This window comes from Varanus komodoensis, unplaced genomic scaffold (assembly GCF_004798865.1).
Source record: "Varanus komodoensis strain SLA01 unplaced genomic scaffold, ASM479886v1 scaffold44_3, whole genome shotgun sequence".
In the NCBI taxonomy this organism is placed as follows: Eukaryota; Metazoa; Chordata; class Lepidosauria; order Squamata; family Varanidae; genus Varanus; species Varanus komodoensis.
The window spans coordinates 7096093-7120039 of NW_025336010.1; the positions used below are offsets into that span (position 1 = coordinate 7096093).

Genomic DNA, 23947 nt, shown 5'->3' on the forward strand with positions numbered 1-23947 from the left:
GACAGCCTTAGCTCCAGCACAGTTGTTTTGTGCCTTTTAGCTCTTGCCCTTGTGATTCATGAATTCTTTTTAAGCAAGCCAAGATGCAATCATTAGCTAATTGAGGTTAATATCTAATCTAGTTCATTTAATTTGGTTTTTATTATGATTTATTACAGTGTTACTCATGAGATATAGAGTTATCAGGAGCAGAAGAGGAAAGGGTGTGGAACTATCAGGAGGCTGCTCCCTCAAATCTTTTATTTTCCATTTCATTAGGTTGTGTCCACAAGCATGCATCAGATATGACCCAATTACTTTCCATACCAGAGACCAGGTATCTTTAAACACAGACTAAGCCCCACATTCTGTTTTTCTTTTTAAGCATAACACAATCTTTAGCAACACAGTATTAAAGGAATAGTAGGGGTTACCCTCATGACAAGCAGTCTATGAAAATAAGTGCAGCTAAGGGCTTAACCTTTTTATATGACACAAATCCCAGAAGCCTAAAAAACCTATTTTCAATTAGGAAAACAAAAAAGTAAAATGCTTTTCTGCCTTCCTCCCACCAACAATGTGCATGCATTTATATGAACAAAAGCAAAATGTATCAGAAGTGTCGACACCCACGTTCAGGGGAAGATTAGTCAATCTGGCATTCCTCATCTTATAGCAACATAGACAGTCTGCTTACTTCGCTGGAAAACAAACAGAAAAGTTTATTTGGCTTTTTTTTTAATGTTCTAACTTTCAATTATAGTTAACTTCTTTTTCTGGAAACAGCTTTGTGCAAGTTAAACCTGAAAATGTAATATACACATATTAAAGGAATGGGTTGTACCCACTGTTAGTCTATCTTAAACTCCATTTATTTTAGTTGGTCTCTTCTAAGTAGGGCTCACATCAGATACAACTGACACTCTGATTGCAACTCTCTCTCTCTCTCCCCACCCCCTCAAAAAAAAAGAAAAGAAGGAATTCATGATAAGCAGTGGGGAGGAATCCTAAATTAGAATGGATCCAGACATCAGAGTCAATCTCCCCAACCCTTTTGATCAGATTCCCAAGTAGTTTTTCTTGGGGGTGGGGGGGCACCACATTTGAACCATCTGCAGGCAACAACAGTATAGCAACAATGCATTTGAACAATATATATTAAAACATAGAAAAAAGCAAAACAATAAAGCAGTAAAATGAGCACATAAAAGTTAGGCAGCCAATTAATAAAACCAATTAAAACATCATTTTAACTAAAATAGAAAAAATATAAATAAAGTAAAAATGTTTGGTACCTAAAATTCAAAACATGGCAGTAGCAGAAAACAATATTAAACCATTCACACCGAGTCAACCCACTCACTAAAACAGTTATGGAAAAGGAGTGTTTTCAATTGGCATCTAAGAGAGGAGACACCTGGAGGATCTTTAATGGAAGCCCACAAGTGGGGTGCTATTACAGAGAAGGCCTTTCTCTTAGCCATCTCCTCCCTTACTTCATTGGGGGGAATGCTTTGGAGAAGGGCTTCTGATGAAGATCTCAGTGATCAGGTTGGGACATATGGAGATGCGCATTCCCTCAGATATCCTGGCCCCAAGCCATTTGAGGCTTTATATGTCATCTTAAGCAATTTGAATTGGGCCTCGACGGCAACCAAAAACCAATGTAGCCTGCAAAGGACCGGCATGATATATTTGCAAAAGCCAGTCCTCATCAGCAGGTGAACAAGTTGCAGTGTCTGGATTATTTTCAAAGGCAGCTCCAGGTAGAGGCTTAGTCAGGCTTGGAGTTTTTAGAAGGACGTCACTTATTAGTTCTTTGTAATATTTAGCTCTTTTCAGAGGTGGAGGCACGAGTTTAAACATGCCAATGGCTAGCCTAAATGTACTGCTACCATATCAGTTCTCCAGGCTACAGTGGGGACCCGGAAGTTAGATTAGAGTCCAAAAGCTCAACATGTGGCTTTCTTTTGTCCCTCAAGCTCTGCCCACATGTCACTGACTGGTTTTCCTATTTGGAACATTCCCCAAATGATCCTGTGCCAAGATCAGAGCATGTACCAGTTGGGTATTTGTAGCAACATAGAATTTCTAGCTTTCCTGACAAGGGACCTGCCTGACCACATCAGGCCTCTCTTGTCCAACCCCTCCTTCCACCCCTGGAGGCTCCTAACTATATTGTTTAGATACATTCTGTTCCGCCATAGGGAATGCCAATGAACAACAGTGAAGTGCTCTATTTGAATTAATTTAAGTGATATTAAATCACTGAGAGAAGCATTAAGTGCACATTTGTGGTTGGTGAAAGGAAAATGTAGCCAACAGCTTTGAGACCAAAGAACTTGGAGCCTATGTGCTTCTGACATGAATTTATGTTTGCCATACATGTGGTTCAAGACTGTGAGCCAGAGAGGTCCATGGTGCTGAAGGAAAGAAACTGTTGTTTTCCTTGATGGGCTTGGTCCTCCAAAGGCTTGAAATACTGTGTTTTGTGAGGTAGCATTTATTCAACTGAGGGAAAATAGGATACCACAAGGGTGAAATCCTTTGCATGATTAGAGAGGAAAAGGCCTACAACTTCCAGCATGACCCACAGAGCCATGCGGGCTGGGGAATGCTGAGCAATCTAAGCCCTTTTTTTCTGTCTAGCATGCATAGGATTGTGCTTGGAGAGTGCAGTTCAGTCACTCCTGGGGCAGACACTCATCAGTCTCCAAACTCAAAGGCTTATGTGCCTCCAGTGCAAGGTCGGAGACGCCACTACCCTTCATGCTCTACACTTGATCTAGACATCATTTTTGGCCATCTAGCTTTAGCATGGAGAAGTGGACAGAAGGAAGCTGAAGTGCTGATTGGAATGGGTACATGCTCAGCTCTCCTGTCTGGTTTCTGCCACTTGCTTGAGCAACACTTTCCAACTGCAACACCTTCTCTCTATTCTTAGAGCCAGTGGTCTCCTCTTGAGAAAGTTGCCCTAGCCAAGAGAAGAATATGACCTGGGTCTCCCACTCGGTCTCCTGCCCACCCCACCACTCCTATCTCATCCAGGACATTCAAGAGGGCTGCCAACTAGCAGCAAGATAAACACATTCCTTGTGGCCAGACAGAAAACTTTCCCTGGCAGATGCCCACGTCAGTACCCATGGAAAAGTCTGTCTGAGCGCGTGTGCTCCCTCTGTTCCTGGCACAGCCTGTCTGTGCAGATGCCTCCCGTGTACCCTGAGTGCTGCTCATGGGGGCAGGATGCACACGAGTGCCCTGAAGGGGGGGGTGCTTGCACAAACAGCAGCAGGGAGCATTCCTGCAGTGCTCCTCTGGAGCAGCAGGGCTTCTCTGGGTGGTAGGCAGTTGCTTCACAGAGCAGCAGAAAGAAGCAAAACAAATGAAGCATCTGAGGCCTCTCCCCAGGGAGCGTGTGGGTCAAGGAGGGAGAGGCAGGCCAGGCCATGCAGTGTCCTGAGCTGGTACCACCCCTCTTTCCTTCGGGTTATCAAACTCAGGGCAACCCCTTCAAATGCAATTCTTTTACAGAAATGGAACAGATTATGGAAAATATGAACTCTAAATAGCTTTCTGCCAAAGCTGAGGGGGAAGCATCTGCACACACAAATTCCAAATGGGAATCTTCCCCTCTGTTCCTTTCAAGAATGCTTCTGATTTCATCCTCAGGAGAAAGCAGGAATACCGGAGACAGCTCGTTTCTCCTGTTAGCTCCTTACTGGGTCAATGCTGGGTCTTGTATCTGCCATCCTGAAAACCCTTCTGCCCCTTCCAAAGCAGGCCAGTTCTCACACTCTGACTAGATACTACACTAGGGTACCTTGAAATTTCAAAGTCCTCACACCCCCTCCCTTGGTTCTCCACCTCCTCCTCAGCTTCAGATGAACCTATATGAATGGTTTATAATGAGAGAGAGGCTGGCTCACTCTCTACATAGAGGCAGAGTGGCACATGCCAGGATTGATTCTGAGCCTAAGAGGCTGATGGGATACCTCTACCACCCTCTACCATCATTTAGAGGGAAGATGGAGAAGTGTGGAAACCATGTATGCATAGAAACCAGCAACTGTGTGAATCTAGGACACAAAGGTGAGGTATCATGGCATGCGGTCACCACAAGGCATTGCTTGGTGTTAGGTCTGAATACAGCCACTGCCTCACTTGCAGAATTTTATTGGAGTGAGTGGAGAGGGAGAACAACAGTAGGGACAAGGAGGAATAGCAAAGGAAAGGATTGGGGGCAGAAATAGCAAGGCTAGAGACTGGGGATGGAAAGCGCAAAGGAGAAAGTTCCATGGGGTGGAAGAAGATTGGGTGGAACGAGAAAAGAACACTTTCCTTTTCTTCTTACCTGCCAAACAGCTGATCAGCAGCTTGTCAAATAGCTGAATAGTTAGGAACAGGAAGGAGAGCCTGGCATCCTAGTTTTATTCCATTTTTTAAAACGAATTTTTGAAAGAGCAAGAAGTGGGATGCTTCACAGGATCCTTGGAGAGCTGTGTGAGCACCACAGCATCTGTAAGGATTCCTGAGTTACCAGATTATGTTTGAGGTTTTCCTGGTGACATTGAAATAGCCCAGGACCGGATTTCAGGCCAACTACCATCCCATATAAAGACCAAAGCAACTCTTGAGACCTTTAGAAGAAGCCTTATTGGGCATAGCGTAACTGATAGTGTGTCACCAGGTAACAGCATGCAAGCAGGCCTTCTTGGTAGTGGCACCCATCCTCTGCAATGCTCTCCCACATGTGGTTGAGAAACGGAAACCATGGTAAGCTTCAAACACTTCTTGAAGATGCATCTGTTTAGTCTGCCTTTCTCTGACTTGTAATCAACCATTACACCACTGTTTTTGTGTTCTTCTGGTTGTAATATTTTGAATGCATTCGTTATTTTATGGTTTTTATGCTAGTTTTTTAGTATATTTATTTTTAAGTAAATGGCTTAGAGAGATTAATGTATCAAGTCATACACAAGTCATTTAAATAAATAAAAAGTGAATGTGAAACTCAAACAAATTTATTTCTGTCACCTGGATGCTGGGATTTGGGGGCCTTGTTTATTTGCTTTGTTTTTTGGTTGTAGTAACCAGTCAGTTAACGGAAAGTTAAAGTGAAACTGGAGCTTTGAAAAAGTCAGGTCACATTCCTTCTACATTCAGTGTCAAACATGTTGGAAAACACACATTTGTAGACTGAAAACTCTGATGTCACCCCTCTGCTGTCGGCTGCACAGGCTTAGGAAAGGATGTGTAATAGCAGCTTTCATCAAAATAGCTTTCCTCTAAACCTTGCAGTAGCTTTGGTGAAGAGCCGGTGCGGGGGTGTTGCAGACATCACTGGCCCCTTCGTAATTTTATTTCACTCGTTCTGCTACTGGAACAGACTCTTGGTAAGCAAACAAACAAGAATCACTCGGTAGACAACTGCCACTATCAGACAGTCAGAGGAATTTACCCCACCGGCCCATGAGCTTGAGAGTTAACAGAGATGGAGCCCATGTCTACATCATCAGGTGAGTGGCTGGGGGAAGAAGTGGGGAGAAGGGCAGTAACACTGAATTGCAGAAGTCCCAAAAGAGGACCTCAAGGGCATCTACACACTCCCTGCCATACCATCTTCTGATACGGTGATATAACATATGCATTTTCTCTTGACTATAGAGTGCTAAAGACACTTGGGGCTTGATTTCTCAGTTTCCTCTTTAAATCTCTGCATGCACAGCCAATGCTTTGGAATATTATTGCTGATCCAGTTCCAAGAGTCAGATGTTATCCTAAGATTTATATCTTTCACCTTGTTTTGTGTCTGAAAATGTGCCAGGAAATCAGTGGCAGATCAGATGCAACCCATGAAGGCAAGACAACACATATCCGCCCCGATGAATAATCTCAGGGAAGGAAGCAGCAGACCTCCCACTCTGCGCAGGACTTGGTGTGAGGAAGGGAAATCCAACAAGGCCTAGGCTAGCATGGCTCAGCTCTGGGAAGTTGCAATCATTTGGGCAATACTGAGGGGCGGGGGACAGTCTAAAGGTCTCATCAGCAACACAGAAGGTGCAGGGTAAGCTTTTCTTTTCACTTCCATCATAGAACACAAAGGTTGGTATGTAAGATTCCTGTAATTATGGATTTAGGGGAGGGTTCTGCTCAGTGGTAGAGCCCCTGTTTTGCATATAGAAGGTCCCAGATTCAGTCCCCAGCACCTCTTGATAGGCCTGGAGTAAGGACAAAATGCCAGCCTGTTGCAGCTTAAAGCTCTTTCTGCAAGTCACTAAGCCTTAGGAGAAGCATTTCAACTGTTTAGCATGGGAAAGGTGCTGCACCAAAGGAATGAAGCCACCAAATGATTGATGGTTGGGGAAAGTGGGTGGGGCCAGAGGAAGGGGTGTGGCCTTCTGGGGAATCCCAGGGGATCATACTGGGAGCCCAGAGATCCAACTTGGGCCTGGTGCTTCAGGCTCTGTGCCCATGGTCTGGACAATACCGAGCTCAGTAGCCCAATGGCCTGACTTTGGCAGCTTTGTACCTGTGACTTTGTTGTAAACAACTTATCACCACCTCCGGTCCTTTGTGTTCCCTTGTCATGGATTCTCTGGAGTAGGTGAGAGCATCTTAGCAAGAACGGTCCCTGCTCTCCGAGAGCAACTGACAACATTTATGGGAAGTAGGCAGCAGTGAAGTTATTTCTTTAATCTGTCAAATCCCAAGCAGAATTCACTTTGTAACTCAGCTGTAACTGTGCCTCACAGACCACAGTACAAGCCACTGTGGCCTCTTTAAACAAGGAGAGATAATGTTGGCAAACATGCTTTTTTCAGTACTGTTCTTTTATTGATGGTCTCAGGTTTCAAAGGACAGAGTGGAAATAAAAGAACCCTGAAGAAAGGCAGTGTTTGGTGGGCTTCCATCTTACTCATCTGAATCAGCTTTGCACCACCAGGCCTCTGGTATCCCAGCATGAAGTGAGGGGAGGCCATGGCTCAGGAGTGGTAAGTAGCAGGGCTTTGCTGAATGAAGGTCCCAGATTCTGTTCCTAGCATCTCCAGGTAAGTCTGGAAAAACCCTTCAGCTTGCAACCCTGGAGAGCGCTTGCCAGTCAGTGTTGACAATACCTGGCTAGACGGACTCAGGCTCTGACTCAGTGTAGGAAAGTTTCCTGTGCTCCTAACCAGACAAAAGTAATTTTACAGAACTAACACATTTTGGCACGCTTCTAAGAAATCACTGCCAATAGCACAACCCAGCAACTTTAGCTGCTTTAGAGTCCTTACCTTTTTGGAGACATTGCTCTGCAGGGCAACCAACTAGCATCTGCAACATGAGTTAAGTCTTGGGTCTAGTGCAACTGTGAGGAAAATGTGACTCCATGGGACTATAACTGGGACTATAGATCTGGGACTATAACTCCCATCACTTCCATACTGGATAAGGTTGGTGGGAGCTGGAAGACCAGAATGCCTCATTCCTATCTAGCAGAAATGGTTGGCAGAAAAGGTTGGCAGAATAGATGCCACCACTCCAGACAACAAGGGATGGGTTAATTTTCTTTTAATGCTGCCACCAGCCATAGCATCAGCCTCCTCAGGCCTACAAGACTCGAGGAGCACCCTCATCCAAGAGGAGAGCAGAAGACAAACTGTAGAGAAAACTGGAAAGCAGAAGATGTTTTACAGTGCTTCATTTATTGTCCAATTTCCATGTGTAAACTACTCTGAGGAGTTTTGTTGTTGTTGAAGAAAGGCAGGATATACTATCACATGCTCTCCATTTCCCTGAAGAGCATGATGTGTTAGGGATGTGGCACTTACCCCAGTTTAGTTCCCTTTGGGAAGAAGTCACTGGAGCTTTGTGGTGTCTGGTAAATATTGGTTTTGTTTACAGAAACAGAGGCCGAACATGGGTGGATACCCAGCTCCAACAGGCAGCCAAAGTCCTCTGCTCCCACATCAGTCTGCCAGGGAGACAGCTAGCCCCCAAAGCTGCTGCCAGTTTAGGAAGTCCAAAAGCTAGTTCTCTCTTCATCTGTGGCTGACTCAAGCTGGCTTCCATTGTTCTTTTTCCCCACAGGCACCTGGCTGCCTCCCTTGGCTAGAGCAGGGCTGGGGGAAATCCAGATGAGTCATCTCCTTTGCCATGGCCTAGCCTTTTTGGTCATCTGGCTGCTGCAGGGCCAGCTGCATATTTATATCAAGCAAAGGAGGTGCTTGGTCATGGTTGACCCATTAACCCTCTTTTGTCCAACCCTCAATCACAGAGCAATCCATAGTCTAATGGGATTAACAGAAAGTCAACACAGCAGGAAAAGTGTGGCTTTTCTGGGTGTACCTTTGTTTTGAATGGGCATTCTGAAGGTGTGTGTGTGGGGGGGGGTGATAGAGATGACTTCTGCTACCTGGTGCTACAGTGGTCAACTTGACAGTGCAGGAGATGCTCATCATGACAGTCCCCATAGCCAAGCCCCCATGGAGAGACCTAAAAATGCAGGCCTCTGTGTTGATTCATATCATACCTAGTGTTGTCTAGAGGTGTCATCTTCACCAGGATCTGGCCTTGGGCAAAGCAAATGGGCCTTAACAGTCTATATGGGATCTGGCCAAAACACTTGGCATGACAACAGGGCACAATGGGAAATTCTTTAGGTCTTTAGGGAAATTCAATTTCCTCTTCTCCACCCCAATCACTTGGAGGATTCCAGCTAAGCTCAGAGGGAAGGGTCTGAGAGGAGTGCAGTGGGCTAGCAGATGTCACCAGCCTCTTGCTAATAAAAGAGAGTCTTTTTAAACTTGGAAATATACACAGATTTCATGGCTGGGAAGTTAACGGAGGGGAAAATATAATGCAAGTTTCCCCTCTAGTTCCCAGCCATGAAGTTTTGTAGATTTTCCAGTCTAAAAAAAATGTACAATTTTGACAGCTTGAAAGAAAAAAGGGGAAAACTGTAGAGGTTGCAAGTGTTTCGTTCTTAAACTTACACATTCTTTTAAACAGAATGCTTTTTCTGGGCAAGGTGTAGGAATGGGTGGTGGCGGGACAACTCCAAGCACTCTTGGATGAAACTGACTATCTGGACCCATTTCAGTCCGGCTTCAGACCCAGGTATGATACTGAATCTGCCTTGGTTGCCCTGTATGATGACCTATGCAGGGAGAGAGACAGGGGGAGTGCGTCCCTGTTGGTCCTCCTGAACCTCTCAGTGGCTTTGGGTACCATCGACCATGGTATCCTGGTATCCTTCTGGATAGGCTGGCAGGACTGGGAGTAGGAGGCACTGCTTGGCAGTAGTTCCGCTCCTACCTTGACAGCCGATTCCAGAAGGTGGTGCTGGAGAACTTTGGCTCTATGCCATGGCAGTTATGCCATGGAGTACCACAGGGTTCCATTTTGTCCCCCTTGCTATTTAATAGCTACCTTTTTATTTAAACGTCATTTTAATTGTTAACAATATTTACTTATTTATCTGGCCAGGGTGACTTCTTTTCTTTTATAACTTCTTTTATATCGTTTATATTTTTTATTTATTTTATATTATTAATTTTAATTTTATATTGTTATTTTTATATTGTATTGTATTTTATTGTGTTGTAAGCCGCCCCGAGGCTTCGGCAAGGGGCGGCATAGAAATGTTCTAATAACAACAACAACAACAACAACAACAACAACAACAACAACAACATGAAACCGCTGGGAGAGGTCATCAGGAGGTTTGTGCTGCGGAATCATCAGTATGCTGATGACACCCAGCTCTACCTCTCTTTTTCAACTGATCCAGGTGAGGCAGTGGCTGTACTGAACCGGTGCCTGGCCGAGGTAATGGGCTGGATGTGAGCCAATAAACTGAAACTTAATCCAGACAAGACTGAGGTCCTGTTGGTGGGCGGATTGAGCTCCTGGGTAGGTGACTTGGATCTTGCCCTGGATGGGGTTGCACTCCCTCTAAAGGACAGGGTCCGCAACTTGGGAGTGCTCCTAGACCCAGAGCTGTCCTTGGAAGCTCAAGTGACTGTGGTGGCGAGGAGCGCTTTCCTTCAACTTCGGCTAATCTACCAGATGCGTCCCTACCTGGAGGAAGGCTACCTAGCAACAGTGACACATGCACTGGTTACATCCCAGTTGGATTTCTGCAACGTGCTCTACATGGGGCTGCCCTTGAAGACAGTCCAGATACTTCAGATGGTGCAAAATAGAGCAGCCAGGTTGCTGACGGGAACTGGGCGTTATTCTCATATAACCCCAGTCCTCTATCAGCTTCACTGGCTTCCCATCAAAGTCCGGGCTCAATACAAGGTGCTGGTTATTACCTATAAAGCCCTTAACGGCTTTAGACCTGGATACCTAAAGGAACGCCTTCTTCCATATTTGCCCTCTCACCCCCTGAGATTGGCAGCAGAGGCCCTCCTCTAGAAACCCTCCATGAAAGATATTAGGAGGCAAAGTACCCAGAGGAGGGATTTCTCTGTGGTGACGCCCTGCCTATGGAATGTGCTCCCCAGAGAGGTCCATCTGGCGCCATCATTATTTGTTTTTCGGTGCCAGGTTAAGACCTTTTTATTCCAACAATAGTTTAATAAGTTTTAATATTGTCTTTTCTATGTTTTTAACTGCAGCCAGTGTGAGTTGGGAATTTATTTATATTTTAGCCGTCCTGAGGCTTTTTGCGACAGGACGGCATATAAACATCTTAAATAAATAAATAAACATTTGACCAACTTCCTGGAAGGTAAGGCACAATCAGCTTAGACAGATATTTTCTGCCCTTTTGGCAGCTAAAAGACTAATATGCAATGAATTGAGGCCTTAATGTTGCTTTCAATGTTTAAATGGATGCCACTCTCCAATGGATACATACATCAATATTTGGACTGCCTTGCTGAAGCTTTTGGAGAATTGATATATTCAATTCTATCTGTATAGACAGAAAGATTTCTTCCCTCATACACACTTTATGGTATCGTTTTGTTTTGTTGAAATGTACAATAATAATATATTAAAAGAAAACAAAAAACCTTTTCAGCATTCTTTGTTTTTTTAGAACTGCCAGGGAATCAGCGTAACTGCAGTGCAAGTGGGCATTACTGTATCCTCTTTAGCTTTACCCTCTCTGTGACTAGAGACCATAGGAAATGTGAAAACTGTGCAACTCAGTGAGAATAGTCAGTTCAACACTTGCATTCACAGGACTGCATTGCTAAAATGAGTTCTTACCACCTTATCACCGCCCCTTTCAGAGAACCTACTTCCCTTGCTTTACTAGTGGTTTTCAACTGACTCCTTGGCAACTGTGTGCAAATTAGCCTATATGAAATCTTGTCCTGCCAATTTCCTTCTGTGTTACCAGCTGCACTTTTCTCCCTGTTACAGCTGAAACTTGCAAGGATATTGACAGAGCAAGACCACATATATTGACCAACCACTAAGTGCATAGTTGCACACCTCTGAGAGTTTGTCAAACATTTCAGAAAAAAATATGAAGAGGTTGGTGCACATTTCTGAAGCCAAACAAATAAAAGTGGGCAAGCTGGTGATGCTTGCTCCGAAGTGCCACCCGTGCACTGGTGCAGGGACTGACAGTGGTGGCGGCACAGGTGAGATTTTGGCAAGAGTGCGGGGGGGGGGTGCCACTCTTACCAAGCAGCCATTCCCTGTAACTCCCTGGGTTTAGATGGCACAAGACCCCATTGTGCATCAAGCAACCCGTAGAGCAAGCCATGGGTTGTCAGAGGAGCTTGTTGCCCCAAACTGAGCCACCCTGATGGAAGCAGTTGCAAGGGTTCAGATGGCACAGCAACCCACCCTGGGTAGATATCCATAATGGGTTGCCGTGCTGTGCAAACCTACTCTCTGCCACACACTTTCCACTTTGGCCACAGATAATTAACCAGGATAATGTTAATTAGTTTGATATATGCACTTGTGTTGGAAAGCTCTGTATTATATATAGCTGCATTAACATAAAGATAGCAAAGAGTATCATAGCCCATTTTCCCTAGCTAGATTATACTAACAATGAGGATAAGAAAGTGATCTTTCAATGTATACATATGGATGTAATAGAGTCTATTTCATCTGTGATCAAAAAAAATGAATGTCACAAATGCTGGTCAAAAAGCAGAGTGGAGCCAGCTGGAGCCAGGGTCAGACTAGATGGCCAGGGAGACCCCTTCTGGCTTGCTCTGTTTCTATGTTTCTAAATGCTTAGGTGGTATGGGGTTGTCCCAGTAAGTATTTATTCACTCTGGTTATTAGTGAAATATGTCAGCCAAAAGTTATTAAAGGCTAATTAACTTTTAACTGATTTGGATTATTCATCCAGAAAATAAAGCTCCCTTCAGGACTAGCTCATTTGACTAGAGTGGGCAAAGTTCTTTCATTATCATCATTATTATCATGCTGCATTCATAACTCACCTTTCTTCCTTTTGCAAGGAACCCAAGAAAGCTTGCAAGCTTCTCCTCTCCATTTTATCCTCACAGCAACACCTCCATGAGGTAAGGCTGAGAGACAGGTCCAAAGTCATGCTGAGGGCTTCATGGTCAATTGGGGACTAGAGCATGATTCCAAGCTGAGTAAAACCCATAAAGTAGGAGCTGACAGTGGCTCAAACGTTATGTAGCAATTGTGTTCCCCACAGCAAATACATGTGTGGGAAGAATAGAAACACGTATCGGAATCTGATGGTGGCTTTTGCATTAGCAGAAAATATTTCTGTTCATGCAAGGCAGGGCACCCTGTTTGGGCTGCCCCCCTGCAAACTACTGCAGTCTTCTGCAACATAATTCATGCTGTGCTGAGGAACTTCAGGGGGCTTCGCCCAGGAATAATTGGGTATCCTACTTTGTGCAAAGAGAACAATGCTCAGCTTGCACAAAACCAGCACTGGATACAACTTCATGCATGCATGCATTCTTCCACACCTTCAATGTGCTCGTGTTCTCCAGACAGTCAACAACAACTTTCCTGTAGGAACATGGGAAGCTCTGTCACTAAACCATGGCCCCTCCCTATAGGAACCACAGGCATAACACAAAGAAGGCCACCTTGAATGCAAAGCCCGCCTGCCGAAGTATTGCAGGTGGTTGTTTTCTTAGTTCTCCAACAAATCTCATCCCACTGACTAGAACTGCACAGTTGTGCTTATTCTTGCGAAAATGTGGAAGGATTCACTGACTTTCCACTAAGGAAGCAGAAACCTTCTGAGAGAGCTAGGACATACCCACAGTTGTCTTCTAGAGAGAATCTTATTTTCTCCAATTGCTGCCTGTGTGGCAAACATTTCCAGAAACAAACCATGCTGTCCTGATCTGCCACTCCTTCTTCCTTCTTTGTTGATTGCATGCAGGATGTCAACCCATCCTTTTCCTTACAACTTTCTGGATGCTGGTACAGCCGTTCTCCATCTGGTCTGGGGTTCTGGTGCAGCTCAGCTCCCCAGTGTCTTATACATTTTATAAGAAGTGGTTATGAATTGACTGGACTTCATGTGAATTTATGCTGAGGCCCCTGGTGGAATTATTTTGACACATCACCATGACTCCCTGTACGGGAAATGAGCAATAAGGCAACAGCTTGCTGCTAGAAATATTAGCTTTGCATGAAGCTGACTAAAAGAGCAAGCTGTGTGCGTGCAAAGCTCAGTGGGCTACTGGCCTCCTCTACGTAAATTGGTGGCTATCACACATCCTCTAAGTTTGTTAAATCTCGACTCAGCCAGCAAATTTCAGTTCTGTGTCTTAGAAGGGTGGTTAACACCAACAAAGTATGCTGTCTGTATATGCATCTAGATTTACACTAGATCAGTGGAGCTGCTGCAAGTGGACGCCTTCCAGGTATAGCCCCTCCAGCATCCTGGAAATGCAACACAAAAGTAAGGAGACCTTGGGGTGAACTGTGATGGGAGAGTCCCCAGAAATTTGGTAGTGGGGCCTTCAGCCAGAGAAAGCCCTTCCTCTGACAGAAGGCATATCTTGGATCCAATCCATTGTGCATCCAGTCACTTTAACATTGCTCTTATGTGACTAGAAAACGCATATGTAACCCTCAGTAATTATTCCCAAAACCAGAAGGGCAGGGGTGGGGAGGATGTCAGAAGCCACGTGTGTGAACGGCACCAGCCTAGCAGCTAGAAAGGGTTTTTTTTGCAGAACAATCCTTCTAAGTAATTCCTACTGACCCAGGAGGCTAACTCCCAAATAGGAGTGCATAGGATTGTTATGCACACTCCATGTTACTTATATCTGAGCCAAAAGGCAGAAGCTCAGGCTGTTAATGGCATTGTAGCTATTGATCTGTGAAAGTTAGGAACTCTCTGTCTCTGTCTCTGTCTCTGTCTCTGTCTCTGTCTCTGTCTCTGTCTCGTGTGTGTGTGTGTGTGTGTGTGTGTGTGTGTACTTCTGTAAGGAAAATAGGGCAGGGAAACCGGCATAGAAGTATTTTGTTTTTTATTTATTATTTCTTCTGCAAAATTACCTCAGGATGGACCAAATGTTGGGAGCGATAATGAAAAGCTTTCAGGGCATTCTAAGTTCTCTCTCCTGCAGATGTGAAGGCAACAAGGACAGATCAGAAGCTAGGCAGATGCGAAACATGACCCCATGTCAAACAAGGCCAATGCCATGTCTTTGAGGGCCACCGGACAAGGCCCTCTCCCTAAGGAAGTCTTCTTTCTCAGTCCCAGTCATTGTCACCAGCTACTATGGCTCTGCCTCCTCTCTTTTATTTGCATGCTTGACAGGCAGGCAGCCAGTGAGCAAACAGGTGGTGGCATCTGTGGCTCCTCCTTGCCACTGCTATTGGCTGGGTCAGAGTGCCAAGGTGAACAAGCAGCTTGCTGTGGCGAAGAGGTGGACAAACCAGCTGGGGTGAGAGTTGTCTGCTGGTACCCAACCATGCCTGCCAGAGATGCCAGCCCAAGATGCCAAATTCCCCTTTTTTCCTGAGTGCTGAAGGACCCTGCAAACTTGTGCTCTGGGTCCTCTCTAGAAACAGTACCAAATAAATAGGAGTTCTTTAAAAAGCAGAGTCAACACAACCCAGCTGGGCTTCCTAGGATCCATACTTGACTAGATTCTGTTAGCTACACAGTGGTGCAACACCAGTCATGCTAATTTCTAGACTGCTGGAAACAAGACTGGTGTTCATTCTCTCTCTCTCTCTCTCTCTCTCTCTCTCTCTCTCTCTCTCTCTCTCTTTCTCTCTCTCTCAAAAACTCTGGGATCTGTTGTTATCCATGTCTTCTCCTTGCTTCATCCCACTTTCCTACCCCTAGAAAATTTTACAAGATCTACCTGGAATGCTGTCATATTTCTGCAAAAAGTTTGGAATGATGTCAGGAAATTAAGGCAGGTGGACACCTTCCCAAGGGCTTTAAAGGGAGAGGAGTTATCCTGTTGCCTCACATAGCTTGTGTCAGCAGAGCATATAGTTAAGTTGCCTAAGATTATAATAAGGGGAGAGGATATATTAAGCAATTATAGTAATAGCTACCTTGTTAAGAATGAGTTACCTGATCTGAGATAGAAGCAATAACAGTGCCCTGGCAGATACATGTGCAGGCTTGTGCTCTTCCAGGGAGAAGCACCTGCAATTTACCCACAGGATTAACCCATTGATTCTCAGGAGGAGTGCTAGTGACATGTTTTCCATTTGCTTTTGACTAACTCTGAAAAAAGGTCAGTCCAGGAGTAAATCACGTTTGCAGTGCTTGTACAGCAGCCTGGTTCCCGCCATATGTTTTGGATAACCTTGCTCAGGATTGCTGACCCCTGACCATGCTGGCTGGGGCTGAAAGGACTTGAAATCCACAACATCTGGACAATACCACTGATACCACCTGATTTAATTTGTAACAGAGTATATAATCAGAAGGACACTTTTTTCTTTAGGGCTCAGCAGTATGGAATAAACTAACAATATCCTTTGTTTCGGTTCTTACTGTCACAAGTGAATTAGAATTATCACTCTACCTATGCCATCGCATCAAAAGTATGCCCCTCCCCCACAAAAAAACCCTCTGTGGCATTCTTTTGATACTTATAAATCTCATAGCTTAAAAGTTTAGTAGTGATACTGTGCTGTTGTTTTGTCTTGGACTTCAAATAATATTTATCAGGGTGGTTGATATAAAAAAGAAGAACACTACAAATAGAAGTAAACACACTATAGGAAAAACATCACAAAACAAAAATAAAACCAGCTGGTAAAACCAGTATAAAAATTATACTGGCGTTAACAGCTGTCCTGAACCTGGTGGCCTCCACATGGTTTGGATTTCAGCTCCCATCAGCCCAAGCCAGCACAGCCAATGGTCAAGAACTCTGGGAACTGTTGTCCAAAACTTCCAGGTTGGGAAGACTGAGTTAGAAGTGCATGGAGGGGCTTTACTTAAGGTTATTGTCCAGTTATTGGTCTTGGCACCAGAATAGGCTTTGGGGCACATGTCCAGGGGAACACTCAGAAGAATGAATGGGGGAGTTAAATGCCAGAGGGCTGGATGTAAGCGAGGTCATACCCATTATCAGGCAAAAAGCTGAACTATCCTGATGACGAGATATGCTATCCTCAGTATCAGTATTCAGCATACATTTATTTTTGATGCAAAGGAAAATTCATTCTTCAGGTTGTTAAAACACACAACCCATCTAAAGCTATTTCAGATCTGGTTACTGGACTACGATACCATATTCAGAGGCATGATCTTCTTCTCATTTCAACAGGCTGTTTCCAACAGGTGAGATCTCTACCCTTTGCAACACGGCCCTATATGTGTCCATACTATTGAACAATGTAGTTGGTGGGTGGTCTTTGTTCTGTTCTAGGCATGGCCCTACTCCCCTCTAAAGAAACATGCTTGATGTTTGGATGTGCTGACAGATTGAACACCACAGAAGGTCTAAGAGACTTCTAAGAGACTTCTGCATCATGGAGTGAGCACCTTCCATCAACCAGAACATCACCTGTCACCTCTCCTAGCCTGACTACAGTGATCCATATTCTCATCACCTCCAAACAGGCCCAGCTCCAGATTGTTAATGGCCCTTTGGAAAAAAAACCTTTGGTGGGTCTACCTACTCACTGTCATTGCCCCCAGTTGCTCTTGGCGGCAAAACCCATATGTGTGATTGCACAGAGACCAGGAAGAAGGACAGGTGAACAGGCAGGCTGCCACAGAGAGGAGGATGCGCCGGTCCAGAGGGCCCTGCTCAGTCAGCCCCTGCTGGGATGGCAGCTCTTGGCAGGGACCTGGCCCTGCCTACCTCCCTGCTGGACATTCAGGTTACCTGCCTTTGGTGCAAAAGTGGGATTTACATGTAATAAACCAAGACTTAATCAAAGTATCGCTTGCCCCCAGATGTGTCAAATGCTGCAAAACTAAAATGGTAAACAAGGGAATTAGCATAAAACATGCCAGTTGAATAGGATTATGCAAACCAAGTATTTTGCAGAGGGTTGGCCGTTTCACCCAATTATAACGACGTAGTATATTATGGCTTGGATTCTGGCTTGTCCTGGGTCAACTGTGGAGACAGAAGGGGATTCCCCCACCCCATGGCAGCTCTTCCTGCCCCACACCAGGATCCCTCGCTGGATAGCAGGAGCAGCTTTGCGTAGGAAGGGGAGATCCCACTAAATTGGGTGGGGGGACCCTATGTGTCCTTATTATTGTAGAAAGTGCATTCCTTTCACAGAAGGCAGTTCCTGGATCTAACCAGTTATTTATAAATATTTACTATATTATATACATGTATACATATGTACACATCAGCAGAAAGTTTCTTTGAATCAAAATCTGTTCTATAAGACAGAATATATTTGTATCAGAATATTGTATATACAACAGGCCTTTCTATTTGCCTTTTCTCTCTTTCCTGGCAGCCTTTTTGCTTTTATCAACCCACGACTGCCTGATAATTTCAGTACAAGGGCTTTGATCCCAAGTGTGTATACCTGACAGTCTGTTTCCTTTGCAATCCATAGGACCTACTTTTGAATCAACTGCTTAATGTCCTAAATCAGCCCTTCTTAAGCAACCCAGATCAAATGAAGTCACTCAGGGAGAATGAATCTACATGACAAATGCAATTTTGTTCCCACTGGGGTGGAAAGAGATAAAAGTAATTAATCCTAATTAAGCACAACTGAATCTAGGGCAAACTAAGGCATAGCAGGCAAAATACAAGTAATTCTAGAATGTACCACCCCAAGGCACCTACTTCTTACCCAGTTTTCATCCAAATTAATGGTGCAGAGAGGAATTTGAAGAGGTAGAGGCCACTTTTGTAATATTTATGACTAAATACTACAAATGTAGAATATTCATCTGTTATCCTGACCTACATACTATAAGTTATGTGTCAGCATTTCACTGGATCCATGAAAGCAGACTGGTTCTACAGGAAATACAGTGTTTTTTTCCATCGCATATATACGGTCGTCTCAAATTACCTTCCATCCCTCCATATCCTATACAATTTGCAATCAGTGCATTTGGTCATTAAAAGGCAAGCCCAAGGGCCTAAAAACTCATTTAGAGGCCTCAGGTAAAGTGCTTCTGGAGTCATCGTTGACCTTTCACTTGACAGTGCTTGGATGCTGGCAAGAACCTGGGAAAACAGATTCATATTGTACTGTTCTGACCACACACTGACATGGGTGAATGTGTGCATTACAATATGGCTGCAGAGCAGCAGATGGGTTATTTTCAATTCTGGTCTTACAGGCCACCTTCGGAAGGGTGCATAACATTTCCTCAATTGCCAAGCACATGATGGACATTCCTCTCCTTCCACCAACCAACATCCCAGTCTTTGCAACTGCTCCTATAGTCTTGATAAGAAAGGCAAAAACAGAGAGAAGGAGGGAGGCAGGCAAGCTGCAAGAGCTTCTCTGTCTACCAAAGTCTTTCTGGACTCAATTCAGGAAGCTGGTCTTGACCTATAAATGGCTTGGGACTCCCTGAAAGACCTTCTCTTCCCATATGCGCCTGATTGTGAAGATCTTTGGGAAAGGCCCTTCTCTCAGTCCACCTTCAGGGGTGTATTTGGTGGCGACACAAGAGAGGGCCTTCTTGGTGGCTGCTCCCAGACTGTGGAACTCCCTGCCAAGGGAAGGCAGTTCTCTTTCTCTTTCCTTCCATGGACAGCCAAGATGTTTTCACTCAGCCAGACCTTTGGCATGTAAGTGAGGCCTCTGGGTTGGGTGCTATTCTTATTTTGCTCTTGTCTGTGTTTTTAATTGAGTTTTTAGATCACCAGGGCCCCTGTAACTTTACTTCATAGAGCAGGGAGGCAGGTGACCTCCCAGAAATTCAAGGCTCTACATGAAAGATTTGGGGCTCTGGCACTGCCTCAGAAGTTCGAACTGGTCCACTTGCCATCAGACCCTTCCCATTCTGCCTGCAATCAAGCCTGCCTCCTGCTCTCTTCCTTTGGGTGGTATAGGCAGGCTGGCAGGCAGGAAGGCAGACACCCCTGGAGAGTATTTCAGACAGAGCTTCTCCTCCTTTCTGGTGCTTCAGCAATGAAAAGTCAACTTAGAAATCCAACTCAATGTTGCATGCAGCTGTTTGCAACAACACCTGGGTTAATAAAGGAAACCTGGGGAGGGGTGATTTTAATTAACTCTTCTCCAGCTCATCACGCTAAATTGCCCCCTCCCAAAGCTGCTTCTCTGAACAATTTTTTTGTAAGGATATCAGAGTAGCTGGTTACATGCTCTTTAGGCTCTCACCCTCTTGCAGGAAGAGTCCAGAAGAATGCAGCAGGCTGTGGCCTTCTCAGTCTGGTGCTCTCCCAATGTCTGGGACTTGAGCTCCCGTAAGGCCCAGCCTGTGTGGCGAACAGCCAGGAATTCTGTGGGTTGTAGCCCAAAGCATCAGAAAAGCGCCAGGCTGGGGAAGGCTAGAATAGGTAAAGCAAGTTCCCACAAGCAGGACAATTCCTCCCTTGCTTGAGAGTTAGCCTGAGACTGCCAAGAAGAACTGGAGGGAAGTACAATCTGGTTTCTGCCATCAGCCAAGAACCTTCATGAGGAAGGGGAAGCAGGAAGTTCATCCCAGCGAGGGAAAATCAGCCTGGCCCCATCCATCAGCCAGAAGTTTGCTTCCCTGCTCCCTGCAAGGAAAAACTTTTGCCAATGGGACTGCAGAGCTGGAGGGAAGCAACTTTAGCTTAATCTTTCAGCCAGAAGATTCAGAGCTGCAATGCCTCCTGTCCAAGTCTGGGACACCTGTAAGGGGAGATTGGTCTGGTCCCAGCTGCATATAAGTGGGGAGGTACTAGTCAGATGGTTTTGGCGTGAAGCCCATTCTGTGCAAAGTGTGTGTCAGTCACTCTGTGACTTAAAAAACAAGGAAAAAAATATTGGACCTATTTTGAATACAACTTTCCTTAATATACAATTTTTGTACACATCTTCCCCCCTCAAAAATATGCAGTGTTGTCTGCAACTTCCTCTAATATATGCAATTTTTCACACAATTTTTAAGCCGAGGACTGTGTCACAAAATTCCAAGAAAATGCAGAATCTGGACAACTCTGTTCCAACCTACATATCAGTTCAGAGAAGTGCAAACTGAGTCAGTTCACTTTAAACTGTGCACCAGACACAATTCTCCAACATCCCTAAATATAAAAGCCTGTTTACAACTCACCGATTTGTTCTGGCATTATCAAACGGATCTGCTGGCTCTGCCTTTTCCCCTGCATTCCCCTTCCCTTGTGTGTGGTCTTTTGAACTGGTTAGGCTGAGGTAGGGCCTCTCTCTCTCTCTGGTGCAAGGGCGATATTCCTCTGAAAGAGGAGATTAAAATACAACTAAAGAAAGAAAGGTGAGGGGAAAGTGCAAAAGAGCAGGTTTGAAAGGCTCTTCAGCTTTCTTTAAAATGCTCTCCTGTTTCAGGCCTCACAGGAAATAAGCAGTCACCACAGCAGCTCCAGTCCATGTGGCACAGCTGGGCAGAGACAGACAGTTTCTGCAAGGGCTTGCTTCAAAGTGAATGTCACCCCAGAGGGTCAACCACAATTAATCAAGAAAAAAACAGTTGAACAGGATGAGGCAAGAGCTGTTCTTTGCATCTCACCAGCTAGCAGTGGTGACTTTCCCCTCTTCCTCCCCCATGCCCCAAACTGCTAGGGAAGAGAGTCGCGAGGCACAAGCGAAGCTGCTGTTGCAGAAGAGGTGACGGCCTGATAGGCTCCTTCCTCGCTGCATGGGGATGGCAAGGGACAAGCAGCCCCTCCAGCTTCTCAGGCCTGCCTGGCTCCTGTGCAGCTGGTGGAGAATGTGCTGGATATAAGAGGAGACTGGCAGCTTGACCCATGAGTAGCCAACAGTTAATGGTCCTGAGGATGATAGAAATTGGCAGTCTTCTCACATCTGGGAGGCACCAGCTTGAGGAAGGCTGGTAGCTAGAGTCATAAAGGTTTATCAGGGAAAGCCATCATAGCAGCCATGTTGTGAGAGTGCCCAGGATGCCTGCTCAAAATCCTAAATGGGCTCACTGACCGCAAAGGGTTGGGGCTCCCTGACTTATCCTATATCCTATTCTCTGATCATGGGCCCTCATGTAACCAAGATGGTAACCATCCAAACACAGGAGGAAAATATTCACAGTCTCAGAGAACCCTGAGGTTTCCCAAAGTAGAACAATATGTAGGGTAGAGATACCCCCAAAGGCATAGGGGAGAATCCAAAACACCCTCTAAGGACTGGGCATGCTCACTGAGCACAAAATGCTGAATGATTGTTGAGGGAAGACTACTAAAGAATAGGGAAAATAGCAAGAAAACCTGAACCCACAAATGTGAGTTTGCAAGAGGCTGTGCATTTTGTGTAACCCAGAAAGGGATTTTAATCACAGTAGGCATTTCAGGAATGTAGAAGCTGTAGCAAAATATGAGGCGTTAGTTAATTGAAGTAATGCAATTGAAGTAATACATTCACCATCAAAAGGAGGTCCCCATAAGACCATTCATTAGATTATGGTCTAAAAGTTCATAGCTGCCCCACAGGGCCTTTCCTATCCCTGCTCTGGACTGGACTAAGAATCATTGTCTTTGGACAACAAATGAAAGCGAGTACTGGGGGTAGGAAAATAGCCCCCCTCTGGGAAGTGCAGACTCCTGCACAGTAACACTGGCTCTAAAATGGGGTCCCCAAGTCTGTTTTTTAAAGGAAACAGGCTTTGAGCACCATATTGATCATGACTATTTTGAATAATATTATGCTAATCTCCAGAGGCACTACTTTCTGAGCAGAAGAGTGTTCTTTTGGAAATAGTACTATTTGCATTTGTGCTCACGCACACACTTAATGGTGCTTTGTTATATAGAGTATGTCCAAGCAAGAACTTTGGAAAGGGGGCGGGCAGGGTTGGAGAGAGGTCAGAGGAAACGGCTGCTGCCTCCTGGCCTTCCTACAACATACCCATGGACCTAAAAATATCTGGATGGGGCAATCACACCCTGGGTGAGAAGACAAGAGACCCTAGGCATAAGTAACAAGGAGAACCAGATGGAGAACAGGGCAGAGGGTTCCCTAACGTGGCCAAAGGAACCATGGCCTTGTGAGGGGTGCTCTTTCATGTTCCCAGAGGGGCCGTCGGGCCATCGATAACACAGATGGCAACTGTGAAGATACTTCCTTCTGTGTGTGTCTGCTGGCAGGGATGTGGTTAAAGTAAAACCAGGAAAGTCCTGACCTGCTTTAAGGGATTGCCTGAAGGAGGCCCTCTGGGCAGGTGACTGTGATTCACTATTAATCATACAAAAGCAGCATGATTGTCTCATTCTATTTTTGTACCTTGAACTTGGAGCCAAGAAGTTTCCACATTCAGAAACGAGATACGAAATCAGAACGGACATCTGAAAATACGCTCTGACCGGGCTTTCCTTCTGCTGACTGCTAGGTAATCTGTAGTGGGTGGGGGGACTTCCTGTGGAAAGTTGTAGCAGGGCAAATGCTGTTGCAGGGGAGGAAAAGAGCAAAGAGGGAGTTGCTGAGGGTGCAGTTCTGGGGCCAAGAAGCAGCAGGGGTGGCGAGCACACCTACAAAACCGGGCTCAAAAGGAACTCCTCCCCAAGGCCCTCCCAGGGCAGCTCTGCTGTGCCGCCCAAGAAGAAAGTTCAGATAGCAACGCGTTTGAGTCATGCAACACGGCCTTCTTGGAAAACAGCGCTGCTTACAGCAGCCTTGCTTACAGAAGCGGTGCTGACTCTCTGCAGCTGCAGGCTGCGCTCTCTTACCTGGGAGTAAAGCCCGCTGATCTTATGGGGATTTCCTTCTGAATTGACATGTGCAGTGAGAAGCCAAGAGGAGTCAGGCGCATGGGCCAGAGACAGGCCAAGGAGTGGGATGGGGGGGTGATTACTGCCACAGCAAAAGTGTTCATCTGGGATCCTGCGGAGGCCTTTGCCCTCTTCCCACATCCTGCTCATAACAATCGGTGGCCTAGATGGCCAGTTTTCATGTCTTGAAAACTCAAGATAGCTCAAAAACTTACATAACCAGTATGTACATAACCAGTATGAGAGCCAGTGTAGTGTAGTGGTTAAGATGGAGGAGGAGATGTAAGCTGCTTTGAGCCCTTTGTAGGAAAAAGGCAGGATATAAATCGAAAAATAAATAAATACATAAATAAATAACCTGGTTGGGTGGGAAGGGAACCATTTGGTTCCTGGTAATATTGAGAGTGCTCTAAATGTGTGAGCACAATATTAGCTCTAAATGTGTGAGCACAATATTAATCTACTGCAGCACCTACATTATGCAGCCAATTGTGGAATGTTGTTCTGCCTGTGGAGCTTTTTCTTCCTTGGGAGTATCTGTAGGATCTGTTAGTGGGTGGACACTTTAGGACAGGAAAGAGCAGCAAAAAGAACCATGGTGATGCGAGGGACCCAGCTGGTGGTCAGGGAGCCACTGCTCTTCAACACCAGCTGAGTGGCTTTGCATGGCACACTGTGACCCCTGG

At 45.2% G+C, this 23947-nt stretch overlaps 1 protein-coding gene across 1 annotated transcript in view; it reads right to left on the reverse strand.

The window, feature by feature from the left end:
* Window positions 1-612: 612 nt before the first annotated feature.
* FOXO1 (forkhead box O1) overlaps window positions 613-23947 on the reverse strand; it is a 91369-nt gene continuing 68034 nt past the window's right edge. The window contains exon 4 of the transcript XR_006416087.1: window positions 613-680. The gene's annotated coding sequence lies outside the window, so the exon portion shown is untranslated. The remainder of the gene's footprint in view (window positions 681-23947) is intronic.